Source organism: Balaenoptera borealis, assembly GCF_965194805.1.
Source record: "Balaenoptera borealis genome assembly, chromosome: 8".
Classification (NCBI taxonomy): domain Eukaryota; kingdom Metazoa; phylum Chordata; class Mammalia; order Artiodactyla; family Balaenopteridae; genus Balaenoptera; species Balaenoptera borealis.
The window spans coordinates 48,071,527-48,087,939 of record NC_138865.1 but is presented as its reverse complement, the minus strand read 5'-3'; the positions used below and the strand labels follow the sequence as shown (position 1 = coordinate 48,087,939).

The window sequence follows — 16,413 nt, the reverse complement described above, 5'->3', positions numbered from 1 at the left end:
CTGGGACAAAGAGAGAGCGGCATGGACATATATTCACTACCAAATGTAAAATAGATAGCTAGTGGGAAGCAGCTGCATAGCACAGGGAGATCAGCTCAGTGCTTTGCGACCACCTAGAGGGGTGGGATAGGGAGGGTGGGAGGGAGGGAGATGCAAGAGGGAGGAGATATGGGGATATATGTATACGTATAGCTGATTCACCTTGTTATACAGCAGAAACTAACACAACATTGTAAAGCAATTATACTCCAATAAAGATGTTAAAAAAAATGTTTTAAATACATATATACACGCAGGCACAGAGAATTAAAAACATACTTTCAACCCTGTTTAAAAAAATAAAAGCAGACCAATTTGAGACGGATTCAGAGTTTCCCACATAACTGCTCAAATTACTGACACTGTATGGTTCTATTTCCCAAATTATACCCCTGTGGTAAGATTCCTCTTCAAGAAAACTAGAGAGATCAATCAGCTACAGCCATCACACCCTTAATCCCGCTGTTAGACTCTTAGAATTTTCTGCCACCAGTGAGTTATTGCTTGACAAGTGTTTAAATATTACACATTGTGGAGTTTAAATAAAGAAATTATTTACACAGGAATATAAAAAAAAAAGTATATTACCAATTATATAGTTCCCTGAACACTTAATCATGCAGCCAAGTGGAAAACCCTTCAGGAAATCTGTCCTCTACCATTTCCCCATAATGAAGGGCGCCTCAAGAAATACTCATTTAATCTCTGCAGCCACATTTCAAGCACCTAATCTCACTCTGCAGTGCACTCTGCCACTTCCTGTCATCCAAACAAAATGCAGGTAAATGATGGAGAAGCTGAGCTTATACCCTTTACATATTTACTGGCGAGTCTACTCTTAGTAATACATGCTGTAGTGTTAGACTCAATTTCATCCTCGAGTGGTTGGCAGACAATTTGGACAGGCTTACTGAGAAGTGGAGGATCTTTCCCTGCTTTGCCTTTGAGGGGAAGCCACCCCCTTATCTTAAGTGAATTAGTTTAAGAACTTTCCCCGCTAGTCCACGGTATCAGCAAATCAGTCAGGCCTGCCGAATGGACGGCTCACTTAAGCCAGCTCCGCCAGCTAATGGGAGAGAAGTCCGACGAGGCCGCCTCTGTGGAAGGAGGCTGCTCTCCGCCCCACCGGGCCCTGACGGATGCGTGTCCCGGTCACAGCAGCATTCCCTCATCTCCCAAAGGGAAGTTGGTGTAATTTGCTGGACAGAAAACCAACTCAATTAAGGTGTCATTTTCTTCCACAACAGGGGTCTGAGCCTGCGTGAACAGGAGACATGCTTCTTAACCATGCCTGAGGCTGCCTTTAAAAACAGAACCATTTCCCAGGTCAGGCAGGTCAGAGGCAGAGGCCTCTGACTGCAGGTGGTGGCGGAAGCCTTCCCCCTCTGTGCTACCTGCTGGGTTTTTACTGCAAGTCAGAAGCAGTTTAAAAGTCCCCTTGAAATGTGATTCTCATTCTTACAAAGTGAGGTAAATCTATACATACTTACATGAAAAGGTATCAAACATATAAAATTAAGGAAAAAGAAAATCCCATCTATATTTTTAATCTATATGATATGTGCAGGTGTAATTATGTGTGTGTATTTTTGTATATATTTATATGTACATACGAGTGTGTGTGTGCGTGTATTTGTCTATACAAGGAAAAACTCCGAATGGATCCACTTTCAACCATTATCAGTGGTTATCTCGAGGCATGGAATTCAGAAAATAAGAAAGAGAACACCAGGAATTGGCTATGAATTTTTGCACATTTAGAATTTTTACAACAAGCATATATTGCCATTATCATATTTGAGTGTAAATAAAGAAGTAATTTTCGCTTGTTTCCTTACTATGTTATCACCCTGGCCAACTTAAGCGTTAGGATTCAGTGTTAAATTGCAGATGGAAAAGGCAGAGCCTAAGCTCCTTCCCTGCTTAAAGCCAACATAATCTGACCAAGGTAGCTACAGAACAGATTGTAGACATTCACAGGAGCTTCCACGTGGGATTTTTGAGACCTCATTCTGAATCTTTCCCTGAATGTTCTGATATCATTACAGACCCAGCTCGGCATGCTTTATGGCTAATGAATTAAACGCATTTAGAGCTTGATCTTATCCCTCTCTTTTCAAAGCATCTTTTCCTAGATACAGCCCATGCTTTACTTGGTATTAGCCTCTTTATGGCTTTGTGAAAAAATATTTAAATAGTATTTTATTGGGATTTTTTTCAGGTATTTATAAGAAAAGCAGATTAAATCCCCCCATCCCAATTCTGCTTCCAACACACAACCCCTCTAGACATCAGAAGGACCTGCCTGTTGCTTTTCTGAAAGCAAGAGAAGGCCCATCATTCCGTAATTACTCTCTTGTGCAGATTGGCACAATATCAGAGCTAACACAACAGAGTACATAAAAGACCAGGTTATAAGATCTCTGCTGCTGTAAATTGAAATAATAAACTTTGGCAAACAGGAAGGACAGCAAATTCAATTTGACAGTCTTCTCAAAGCAGACTGAGAACAACAGAGGGAAGCTGACTAAATAGGATTAGAATCTATTTTATTTGATTATTACATCCTTGGATGAGGCAGCATGTAATGCAATTCCCCCAAATTGTTAATTCAGCGTTCACAAAATAATGGTAGAAATCAAATTTTCATTATGTTCTACATTCAAAATCACTGATTTTCAAGCTGGAAGGGAATTTTCTAACTTCCTTTAGCTTCAAGAACTCTTTCTTTAAGCAAACAGTAGGGTGAACGTCCAATATGTAAAACAGAGAAAGGGAGCTTGCTCTCTCCCATGGGAGAGCAAGGGCTGTAGCTGTGTCTACTTGTACCGCTTCCCAGGCCTTCTGAAGGAGCCTTTGGGGAATTCCCAGGTCTCTACTATGGTGTATCATTTGGAAAATGACCAATCCAGGCCATCCCCTTCATTTAAAAGATGTAGATGTTAACTCTTAAGATTTCTAGCTAAAGATAAAGTGAGGGAAGGGGGAAGAAAGGGAAACCACATTCAGACAAAGACATCTATGGGGAAATCAACAGTATAATAAATACATCGTGTAAAGGGATTAAGTGGTAATTGTTAACATTGACAATTTGCTACTTGCCAGGAATAGGGCTAAGCACTTTATGAGCAAGCATTCACACATTTGATTTTTACAAAATCCCTATGAGGCAGATACTATTATTATTACCATTAAACAGATGAACATGTTTAGGCTCAGAAAAGTTAAATGACCAGCCTAGAGTCACACAGCTAAGAAGTGGCAGAACTAATTCAAACCCAGGCAAGCTGGCTTACGTGGCAATGTGCCACTGTGCTCTTCTAACTGTTCTGTCCACCTCCCTTGCCATCACCACTTTTTTTTTTGCCCCGTCGCTTTACCCATAAAACAGTAGGAAGGCAACATTTTACTGGTTTTACCATATTCTGTGGACATAACTATGCACATCTCCTACTGGAACTAATATCCTACTCAATGCATCTGTGAAGACTGCCAAGGTTACAGTCCCTATTCTAATCAATCTAGCCAACAAAGACTGCTTCTATTAAGAATAAGATCCTCAAATCCAAAGAAATGACCAAATGAGACAGAATTGCACACATTCTGAAAGAGAACCTAAAAGCCAAAGTGGGCTTGAAAACCAGAATACACACCTCCTAAGAGGAAAAAAAAAAAAAAAAAGGTCAGATCAAGCTGGAGCATTTGGGGACAAAACCAGACCTGGATAAATACAGGATGGAAAGAGACAACCAAGGACCAAGTCACAAATAATCATGGCAGGAATCAGAGTAGACAAATTGAGTGTGAGTCAGCAATGAAATACTGTCATCAGGAAGGAGAGGAAATGACCACAGAATGCCCTGGAAGGAGTGTGACCCCCAAGGACTCCAAAATAAGCCTTCCAATGTCCCATTCATCAACTTATACCTTAAACACGTTCTGTGTCTAGTACTGGCCGTGACAGTTTTTAAATAACGGAGAGAAAATAAAGGCCAAAAAGCCAAAGTTGACTAGAAAGAGCAAAAAAGTTTTTTGGAGGAAGATTAAAAGATGTAATATTATTTAACCTACATGAGATAAAATTAAGGATAAAATAAAAAGAAGTGAGGGGAGTTCACAACTGTATAAAATATCCCTACATGAGAAGGTTGACCCCTTGCTCTCTATTTACACAAAAGAATTCATTCATTGGTTCACTGAACAAACATTTATCAAGGGCCTGCCATGTCCTGGGGATATGAATGTGGAACCCACGTCTAATTTGTGCCCTGAAAGGAATTCACAATCTAGTGGAGAGCTAGAAATGTAAATAAATAATTATCATTTCAGTGAGACAGACAATCATAGAGGCATACGAAGAAGAATGCAGGGACACAAAGGAAGAGTGATAAAAATGCTACCGCAGTGTGGTTGGGGCAAGGGTGGCAATTGAGCAGGATCTTGAAGGAAGAGTAGGAGATTCTGCAGAAATTCAAGAAAGGGAAAAATATGCCAGGCAGAGGGAAGAGTATGTGCAAAGGCACAAGAATGGGAAACCATCTCGCACATTCAGGGAATAGCAATTGGTGCAGCAAAGCTGGAGATGAGAGTATAAGAGAAGAAAAGCAGAAGATAAGCCAGAGGCATAGGCTGGGGCTAGATAATGCAGATGCATTTAGGTCAGCTAATAAACTGGGTATACACCCTAGCTACAACATCTAGCTACAACAGTTACAACGTCTTGCTACAAAATCAGAACTTCCATATCAGCTGGAATGGGGTCCCTGGTTGCCATCCTCCACTCCACTGGGACTCTCAGAGCTCCTCACAACTAAATGGTAATAACTGGGTCTAGGACCTCCAATCTCCTTTCCAGTTCTAGACCAGTGTCCATCTTGACGTCATAATGGTTATTTACAATGTTCAATATCTCCCCTGCTAACATTTTGGGACTTTTTCCATATCTGAAGGGGCACAGCTAAAGAGTTTCCAACAAAGATGTCACAGGATCAGAATGACATAAAAAAATTTTTTAAGAGTCCTTGATTGTCAAAGTAACCAAAAAAGAACGAAGCTTCTCTCCACGGAGATATCTAAGAAGACACACTGTTCTTTGTTTGGAGGATGAACAGTTCAACACTGCTGGTCCTGTATACGGACAACTGGGGTGAGATGCCTGAAGGGTTTCCACTTCATTGTGAGACTATTCCTGTGTGGCTAAGTCTTCCTCTCACCTCTTTAAAGGAGATGAGATGGGCAGGAGAGCTGGCTGGGGGCTGGCCTCTCCGAGTGACAACCTCTATCTCATAAGCGATAGAGGCATAGACATTGTTTTATGCTGAAATTCTTTTCACACTGCTGTGGCAGGTAACCCTGGCAGCAGGTAACACCCCGGAGTGGCCTCACCTCCCAGGGTGCTCCACACCATTGCCCTTTCCTCACCAGAGACGCAGCCAGGCTGAAGCATGGGGCCAACTTAACATTTCAGGAGTCATGAAGGCAAGTGGGGCAGGAGCTACCAAGGGGGAGGAAAGAACTCCAAGGTCATCCAGCAAAACAGGTAACTGCAGGAGGATCAGAACCCACATTTCAGCTCTGAATCTCGCCACTTAAGCTATATCTTTCCAAATGCACTATACTTCACCTAAATTCAATCATTTCCAAATGATACTATAAAAAAATGAAAACTCAGCTTTTTCTTTAAAAAAAAAAAAATTTGCATTTCTTGGTCAATCACATAACCCTAGCCCTGAATTTTCCCCTGCTCTTTTTTTTCAATCTTTAAATTACCTGCTGATCTACTACTGTGCAAGCATTTTTCTCCTCATTTACTGAGGATACCACTTTTTTCTTCTTTTTTTCTTCCTCCTAATGCTCACCTAATTAACAGTCAAGCAGCTTTGCATACAGAATCTCCAAGCTTTAACATTTTCCTTCTGATTAGAAGTTTAAAGAAAGAGCTGTTGAGTTTCAAAAAAAATTTTTTTTCCAGTAGTTTTATCTGCTCAACCATCACACCATCCATCCTGAAATAGGCCAACGTGAGCAGCAGCTTCTAAAACTCCCAGAGACTGGGAGACCTCTGCTCCCTGAGATGAACACTGGATGTTTCAGGAGTAGTGTCCTTTAAGACCACACTGTGGCCATATGAGCTTCATCACAGGTAACATACCAGAACCATCTTCAGAAAAACCTCTATTCAATTAATCTCTTTTTATTGTGCTATCCTCAAGAGTTATTAAACAGCCATGTTTTCAAACTTTTATTTATTCACTCAACAATCATTTGTTGAGTACCTGCTAGATGCTAGACACTGAACTAGGTGCTGGAATATCATGGTGAGCAGAAAATGTGATCCTTTACCTAAAGGAGTTTACAGTCTGTAACAGCAGCTTTCAACCTTGGTTGCATATTGGAATCATCCAGGGAGTTTTCACAATTCCCAGTGCACAGCCAGCCCCAGACCAGTCAAATCAAAAGCTCCTGAGGTGAGGCCCACACATGAATATTTTTTAAAGGTCCCCAAAAGATTCCAAAGGGTAACTAAGGTTGAGAACTAGACATATCAGTCAAATAATCATACAGATGTAAAATTATAATATTAATAAAGGCTACAAAGAATTAGTCACATTTTGAGAAGGCTTCAATGCACTCATTTATATAGGCAACCAAGATTTGCTGAGCCTCTGCGGCTTGTTTGAAACTACAAAGGTAACATAACTAAGGGCCATAACCTGAAGACCATCCAGCCATCCTTGGTGGCGATGGGTCAGAAGTGAACACGGAGCAATAGGGGAGTTCCGGTCATTCCCACCTGCTCCAGCGAGTGAACCCATGTGATTCACAGCAGGCAGGAACACTGACCACGGGGCACAAGTAAAACTGAGAGCCTGCCCCTCCTAAACGCTGGCAGGAGATCTGAGCAATGCCATTTGTTGAAATTCAGTGCTTAGGGGACCAAATGGAGTAGAGGGAAGTGGTAGATAATCTGGGTTGACAAGAGATGTCCAGGAGGATGAAACAGAAAACCTGATCTATTAGGTCTGTTAGCTGATTTATAAAGGAAAATAAATCCTGTAAGGCTCTAAGCAAGACTGTCTCGGATTTGCTAAGGGATATGTGTAGAATCCTTATATAATGGGCTGCTTTAAATAAACAAACAGCATTCTGACCTTACAAAAGCTTCTAGACACTGGAGAGGTTATTAAAATAAGAGAGGTGGTGATTCAGCCCCACCATTGCTGCCCAGAGAGCCCTCCCAGATTTGAAGGCCCTCTTTCTCCTACTTGTTTGAAGGATGGTCCTTCAAGAGGATACAGTTTTTTTCTTGTTTCATTCTGTGATTTTTTTCATTGTATCAAATAGGACTGCCCCTTAAAAAGCTCTTATTTGTTTGTTATATTCTTCTATTTTTTTTATGTTTAGTGTCTTTACATTACCTGACTTCATAAAGTAACTACAGCAACCATCTAATTGTCGCAAAGCAGATAATGTTCAATATTAAGGATCAGTGATACATGGGTATATACTTATCTTTAATGAGAAATGATTTTTTTAAAATCCTTCACCATCCAATTTTTAATTACATAATGACGATATCATATTTGTTCTTTTAAAACATGCACTCAGAAACACGCTAGGAAGCAAATGGGCTGAGAATTTTCCATGCTTCCTAAGATCCCAAGGAGAGAGTAGCTAAGACTATATTTGATTCCAAAGGGGAAGAGAGCTTCATTTTTAATAAGTACAGAAGATTTGGATTTAATTTAAACAGAACACAAAATCCACACTGTGAACTTACCAGCTTTGTTTCTGATGCCACATCATTTGTCTGTCCCGTGAAGGATTAGACTCTAAGTCTGGTTTTCTGAGGAATGGCACAAAATGGAACCCAGAAGCTTTGCAGGAACATAGTGCTAGGAAAGAGTCTCCACTCACACAAATCCTCTCTTAATGTAAAATGTAATAAATAAATGTGGAAACAGGGGGGAAAAAAAATAAGATGAATCTGTAAGGTTACTACCCAAAGGCTCATGCCATCATATTTTATACTAAAGGTAGAAAATTTGACACAGAGCTTCCTAGAAATTAGCCAAGTCCATAAGGTGATACTTGGCAGTTTCCTCAGGCTGTTGAAGCCCTATCTACTCTACTGAAGAGCTCAAAGGATTCTCCTGCCATGTCACTTAGAATGTCTCTACCATCACAAGCTCAATGCTCAGTCTTGTCATGTTGAAACAACCCAGCCCAATGCTATCCATTATAGCCTGTATTCAGCTAGACCCATGCTATCCATTATAGCCTGTATTCAGCTAGACCCTGAGCCAAATTATATATTCCAAAATAGGATTATACATATTTTATGTGGTGTGGTTAACATTCACCACAAACACCAAGACAATTTCCCAGTTCTTATGTTATAATATGGTTCTACCTAGTGATTTTAAGATTGTTGTAAAAAGCATTTGTTCCTCAGGCCACCTTTTGTAAAGCAATATCTGACCAGCATATATGGAATTTTTTTTAAAACACAAGGCCTGGTTAGGGTTTCACAAAGGACTGTATCTCCACAGTAGAAATAAACTATAATAAAGCAAATCATTTTAATAGGACAAACTAGAGCTATTAAACTAAACACACAAAAGTCAAACTGCAAAATAGTGTATGTAAAATTTTTCTCAATTCTTCTTTCCTTTTTTTCCTGAGGACATGCTTTTCATAACTTAGTCATGTGTGGCCATGTCACCTAAACTCAAATCTAAAGTTTTCCTTCCTTTGTAGATTATCACAACTTATTCGAAATACAAAATCAAAATTCCTAAGATCAATGTTTTTCAAAGGACAAGGAGCTCACTACTCAACCCAAGCACACACCACCCTTGAAAAACAAATGAACTGAGGTTGGGTTAGTTTAGGATATAGTGCCTGCAAAAACAAACATGCCATTAGCTTGTCCTATTCCCCAAGTGTCTTAATATTTGGCTTGCGAGAAAACAAAACTAAAACAAACAAAAAACTTTTAGTGGACTTAAGTAAGCAAACCACTACATGGCAAATTCTGACTCAGTGATACTTTCACAAATTCAGACTAAAACTAAAACAAAATAGTGTGCATTAAGACAAGACAGAGTTGGACTTTTATGGAACTTTGGAGTCAAATATGCCAAGTTTATTTATCTAAAGATATAGTTGAAAAGTCTTGAAACTACAAGAATCAAAAGAAATCCAGTCAGCATTTCTCAGGCAGGAAAGGTACACATCACCTAAGCGATAACTCTCATCTCTCGGGATCACTGAGAATGCTCTCTTCCTCCAAGTAAACTCCACTTTACCTAACCCTAGGAGGGTCTTGTATGGCAATAGCAACCTGCCCCAAAGTGATTTTTCACTGAGACAGCTACTTTAGAAAGATGCTATAACAATGACCGTCAGGAAGGGATGTCATTGAGTATAGATGAGGAAGCATAAAATTTTCCTTCTTAGAGTCAAGCTCTACACATCTGAAGGACTTAAGATAATAATCAACATGTTACATACCTGGGCACTCTGTTCTTTTGAGAAACAATAATTTTTAAAAAGGAAAATAAATGTGCTTAGAATTTTGCACAAGAAATTTAGAGTGAACAAAAGGTCCAAAAAATAATAGTTTCTGCATGCCATGCATATTGCCCAGTGTGCTAGATATCTTCTGCTTGTCTCCCCTTATTATTCACCCTCTGCCAACCTGTTTAGTGACCGGGGAGGCTAATCCACACGGACTGCATCGGTGAGCTCCCTTCATCTCTGGTTCCCAGCTGAGGTAGGTCAATGGAAGTTAAGGTCAGGCGAGCAGGGGCAGAAGGAAAGTAGAGGTAGGAAGCTGTGGGGGGAGGATATGAAATACGAAAGTGAGTAGGGACCAAATTAGAAAGATGGAAAGAGCTGAGAAAGATGGAGACACCAAAGCAGAAAGAGGGATTCAATATGATGCAGGGAGCCTAAAGGGAGGCAATAAAGTAAAGGATGAGAAACCCAGGAGGTGGGCTTAGCCCTTCCGGGGAGGCAAGACCCAGGCAGACAGAAGAGCTGCTTAGCCATGTTGCACAAGGGGTGGGGCTCTGCATGCGGATTTGTGTGCCTGAATGCCAGCTGACAGTGATATTCTCAAAGGGAGCTGGTTGAAGTGTCTTCGTTTTCAAAACAAGGTTTTTATCAGCCTCAGAGAGCTGCTTTAGATATGGCCTAAGAATCCTTGTTACAGGCCATAGTTGAAGAGAAGTGTTTCTCTTTCCCTCTTTCCAGGTGCAAAGAGGGAGCCTGAATAAATGGTTCATGAGTCCACTGCAATGCCACATTTCAAGTGTTTCATTTTAATACAATCTGTTTCGAGAAGAGATGAAGCAATCAGGAGGTTATTATGTCCAGAAATATATAAATATTTTAATCTGACTGGAGATATAAATCTGTACTGTACTCCCTGATTTCTTCCAGTCACCCCAAACCACTCTTATTATTCAAAAGCACTCACCGAATTCTACTTCATGAAGGAAAACATCTAGTGCCGAAGACTGTTACATATTCCCAACATGCTCCCCCAAACTTGAATGATAAGCAATTGTGTTCCCCTGGATGTGCCTATGAAGTTGAGCAAAGAAGAACATAAAATAACAGGAAGAACAGGAAGAAAACAAACCAAAAGCTAAAATTATCAGTGGAACTGATTAGCATATGTATAAGAGACACTTGTACAGATGCGGGATGCTTTCTTTAGAATGTAAGTTCTCAGAGCAGTGATTCTTAATCAGTTTTGGAGTTGTGACATCCTATCATCATTTATTTGCCTTTTATGATCACCAACCTCCTTCCAAAAGCATATTTTTAAATGAGAGGGAGTAATTTTATTCTCAAGCATTTGCTTTTATTTTTACTCTCCTTGAGAATCACCCTAGAGGATCATATCAGTCGATACAGTGATCAGTGGGTAAGAATCCAGAGGCTTTTGCTCTTTGCCTTTTTTCTTTCCTCTTGTGGCTATTGTAAAATAGCCACAGCTATAGCAATGAGTGTGGACAGAAGGAAGAAAACTGTAGTGAGAGCTGTTTTTGCAAGAAATCTTCAAAGTCTAGATAGGATTCGAAAACTGGATAGGACATTTTGAAACAGACCCAGAAGAGGAGGGGATGAACACCGACGTACTTTTCCCACGAACACTTGTATACCATTCTATTTCGGCAAATTTTGTGAATCCTGAAAATCAGTCTCCACGGAGGTTACTTCAGTGATTCACCTCATTGCAAACTCCATCATGCTAAGCCGTTTTCATGGACCTTATTGATTATTTGAGTGAATGTGAAAGAAAAGCAGCCCTATACAGAACCCGTGGTTTTGAAATTTATTTAAGGTATGGTTTAATTCTTCCTGTAAGATTTTGTTAGAAGCTCGCTGTATGGACTGAAATGCAGGACATGATGCCAAGTAATTCAGCTCCTCTGGGGAAGGCAGGTCTTCCTAAACAGGTTTCTTAGAATCAGAGTTGGAAGAGACCTTTTCTATTGCATAGGAATGTGCGTCCAGAAATATAACTTGAGACTACATACTACCCTGTGTTTCTTCCGATGAATTTTAAATGCTCATTAATCTTCATGACCCTTTTGCCAGGTGTGTAGCTACCAGATGTCAATTGCAGTTACCAAACAAAAATGCTGAAAGAAGAAATGTCAAATCTTAGACCATAAAATGAGCCAAAATACCCGTTGCCTGATGGTTTCTACCCATGCTCTCCAGTGATTCTTTCTCTCACTAGTAGACCAATAGGTCTCCAAAGGGCCTGGAAAACTTTATCAGGGAAGTGAAGTCTTCAGGGGATGGTGTCAGCGCACAACACTGATGAAACCCTACTGTGATGTCTATCTTAGAGCTAGAGAAGGAACATAAGATGGTTGTCCATATCACAACCCAAAGACTGAGAAACACTTGCCTACGCGTTACCAGAACAAGGGATCTGTTTGGTCCATTTGGGGGAGAAAAGGCCTTTTGAATTATCTGGTCATTTGCACAACCAGGTCTGGTTATTGATTTTGTAATTCCAAACAGACAAAGATCAGCTTTACTTTTTATCTACAAAATGGTAAGTGCAACCAACACTTCTGCTCCTCTCCTGGGGGAAAACAGTCTTGAAATTCTTTAAAAATACACTTTGCATTTTAGTCAGAGCAAAATGCAAAGACAGATGAAGCATTATAATATCACTGCAGAGCAAATGCTTAAATTCCATTTAGAGGAAATGTCATCACTGCATATCATGTTTCCTGTTGAAGGCTACATCAGTGTCATCAGAATGATGCCACCAAGACAAAGAGCAAAGAGAAGGCTGGGCCAAAAGATAGGGAAAGAAGTTCAAGGCAGATATAATGAAAAAGGGAATAATCTTACGGCTAAACAGCTTACTTTTCAAAGGCAGCACAAGGGCAAAATGCTTTGTGCAAAGAGAAAATTAGTTTCCAAAGTGCATGCATTCTACAAAGAGGCAAGTTAATTATTCAAAGCAGAGGCCCATGAATTCCCACAATTTAGTCATTCTATTCTGACACATTCAGGTCCAGTGAGCTGCTTCTTATCACTAAGACTTTGATAATTGGCTTAGACATATCAAATAAACTTTCTGGAGAATTCAGTCGTAAGCAGGTATGACATCCTAATAGGGGTTTTATTAGGCCTTTCTCTGCGCAGTAATGTATTAGCAATCACTGTGACATTTTCTGCTCTGGGGGGTTTTGGCCTTGCTCGTTTTTTACACTTGCTAGCAAATAAATTTATTCACGGTAGAGATCTAATCCAATACACTACTTTGTTTACCCTGGTTTCTAAAGGAACAGGCCTCTCAAAATTAATGAAAAGTGACATAAACATCATAGAAGAAAATGCACTGTCTTCAGCCAGGCATAACTGAATAGCAAGAATCCCTTCTGATTCCACAAACTTGGGAATTCAGTCAGTACAGCTTTGGTGTCCCTTTCCCTGATCCCACTTTTGCCTCTCATTCCATCTAGGGGGAAAAAAATCATAACCAATAGCGTGCGTGGATTAAATTTCTCCTCTTTAGCAACAACTGTAGTTCAAAAAAATTTCCCTGAGAAAATATCTATTGGATATTATCTAATACATTGCAGTTTGTTCTTTTGCTTTAATATTCCTGTTAACAAAAAAATTTTTCTAACGTCTTATTGCTGTATATTTACATACTGAGAGTGGAGTTATTATTTGGGTGGAGCTCAATGTGGAATAAAAAGGGAGCCTACCTACCAGCAAGGGCAGAACAGATGATAAAATCCAGTATCTTCTTACCTTCTTTCATTCTCTTCACTTGTGAGAACATTACTAATGGGAAGGGACATGAAGCACCATCAAAGTATTAGTAGTTTGGTCAGAGTGAAGAACATGTTGAGATAATATTAAGGTACTTTTATCACATAAAAAGGAGCATCCACAGAGGCCATCTTTGTAAAATCTCTATAATTTAATGCTAAATATTTTACCACCAGCTCCCCACTTTCCACTTTAATGAAGACAAAGGTAATACAGAATAATACACAGGAAATCTAAGTAACCATTGGTTTTCTTTCTCCTTCCTTTTATAAACTCGTTTTGGCCTGATATATGTGCTAATTCAGAAACACTGGCAAGGTCTAGTATCCCCTCAAAATATCTCCACTACCTGCTGGCTGATGCCTGAAATTTCCTAGTTAAACCCTTAAGCTACTTTGTTCAGTGTTAAAATTGAAGTATTTCTGTGAAAGATATTACGTTAAAGTTTGATCAGTTCTTTATGTCTTCATAAAGACTATCCAGCCCCCCTTCCTATCTCCAAATTCCTGACTTGGTAGGAGTGGAGTAAGACCGAAGAAGTTGTATTTTAAACAAACTTTCTAGATGATTCTGTTGTGCACTAAAGTTTGAGAACCACTGCCTTGGTGAATGAGTTGTAAAGCTCTTGTGAGAATAGGCATTGAGGAAAGGAAGGGAACTGAATTTAACTGATGACTCTTATGCATCAGGAACCATGCTAGGCAATAAATACATGCTATTTCATTTCATCTTCACCTCCTCTATGAAAAGACTTTTATTATTCCCATTTTACAGATGAGAAAACTTAATCTCAGAAAAATTTAATACCCAGCCAATGATTACATGGCTAGGAAGACTAGCATTAGAATCCATACTTCTAATAATAGAAGCAGTGGTTATATAATATTCATAGGCTTTCAGAGACGAAGGAAATGGTGATGATGCCATTTTACTGAACATATATTCTGAGTTTGGCAGTTTATTAGGCATTTTCCATATATGGCCTTACTAAATTCTTACAACTACCCTTTGAGATAATTAATATTAATTTCATTTTATATATGGAGAAACTAAATCTTAGAGAAGTTATATAACTTGTCCAAGTACACATACCTGTACTATGTAAGTAGAGAAGCTAAAATTCAAATCCAGATGCTGTGCTCATTCCCATAGACACTGCTGTGAGAGTCCTTAGTATCTGAAGGGTGAAAATAGTATCTGTGGTAGGCAGAATAATTGCCCTTCAAAGATACCTACATACCTAGTCTTCAGAACCTGTGAATATGTTAGGTTTCATGGCAAGGGGAATTAAGATTGCAGGTAGAATTAAGGTTGCTAATTAGCTGACCTTGTGACAGAGGATTATTCTGGATCATCCAAGTGGGCCCAATGTATCACAAAGTTCCTTAGTAGGAGAGGGAAACAGAAGAAAGAGAGCCAGAGGAATGGCAGCATGAGAAGAACTCTACCTGAGCATGTTGGCTTTGAAGATGACCAGGAGCCAAGGAGTACAGCCTCTAGAAGCTGGAAAAGACAGGGAAATCCATTCTCCCTTAGAGCCTCCAGAAGGAATGCAGCCCTGACATCACCTTGATTTTTAGCCCAGTGAGACTTATCTCAGATTTCTGACTTCCAGAACTATAAAATAATAAATGTGCATTATTTTAAGCTACTAAGTTTGTGATAATTTGTTATATATTTGTTATATCAATAGGAAACCAATACAGAATCTCTCCAAGTTAGAAAGAGAGTGGAGACTTGCTCCACAATTGTGTTAGAGTTAGCCCTGCCAAATTTAACTGAGTGACTGATACACATATCATAGTCGACCATGATTTGTGGCAGACACCCTCATTGACCCACTGAATGGCCATTCCTTTCCTTCTCTCTTGCTTTACAGGACTTCAGTTCAGGTTGGATCTCAGGTAGCCAGGTACGTCAGGAGAGATGGCCACTCCCAAGGCTCAGTGGATGCCTGGATTAATCTTAGTCAGTTGTGTTAGTTCTATTCCTCTTAGAGTCAGTGGTTTAGAAGAAGAACTACAACATAATCCTGGACATGAGGAAGGAGGGAAAGTCTGAAGAGGGGCTTCTGGAAAAGTTTTCCTATTCTTCAAAAGGCCCATGAGAAAAGACTCCTTTCTCTTTCTGGCCTTCGGTTGCTGTTCTGTGTTTGAAGCTGCTGTAGAAAGCTGGCACAGATTAGGAGACAAGCCTGGCAACTAAAGTCAACACATTATGGATTCAGCTCATGATGGCAGAGTAGAAGGACGTGCACTCACCTCTTCTTACGAGAACACCGGAATCACAACTAACTGCTGAACAACCATCAACACCAAAAAAGATACCCTACTTCCAAAGACAAAGGAGAAACCACAACGAGATGGTAGGATAGGCGCAATCGTGATAAAATCAAATACCATACCTGCTGGGTGGGCGACCCACAAACTGGAAAACAATTATACTGCAGAAGCTCTCCACTGGAGTGAAAGTTCTGAGCCCCACATCAGCCTTCCCAGCCTGGGGGTCTGGCAACAGGAGGAGGAGTCCCCAGAGAATCCAGCTTTGAAAGCCAGCAGGATTTGATTGCAGGACTTTCACAGGACTGGAGGAAACAGAAATTCCACTCTTCGAGGGCACACAAAAAGTACTGTGTGCACCATGAACCAGGGGAAAAAAGCAGTGACCCCATAAAAGACGGGGCCAGACCTACCTGCTAGTATTGGAGGGTCTCCTACAGAGGTGGGGGACAGCTGTGGCTCATTGTGGGGACAAAGACACTGGAAGCAGCAGTTCTGGGAAGTACTCATTAGTGTGAGCCCTCCTGGAGGTCACCATTAGCCCCACCAAACAGCCTGTAGGCTCCAGTGCTGGGTCGCCTCAGGCCAAACAACCAACAGGGAGGGGACATGGCCTCACCCATCAGCAGACAAGCAGATTATAGTTTTACTGAGGAGGTCCTGCCCACCAGAGGGACAAGACCCAGCTCTACCCACCACCAGTCCCTCCCATCAGGAAGCTTGCACGAGTTTCTTGGATAGCCTCATGCACCAGAGGGCAGACAGCAGAAGC

At 40.4% G+C, this 16,413-nt stretch overlaps 1 protein-coding gene across 2 annotated transcripts in view; it reads right to left on the bottom strand.

Moving 5' to 3' along the window:
- Nucleotides 1-16,413, bottom strand: part of LOC309632767 (uncharacterized protein) — a 1,168,925-nt gene that overhangs the window by 1,131,980 nt on the left and 20,532 nt on the right. The window lies entirely within an intron of this gene.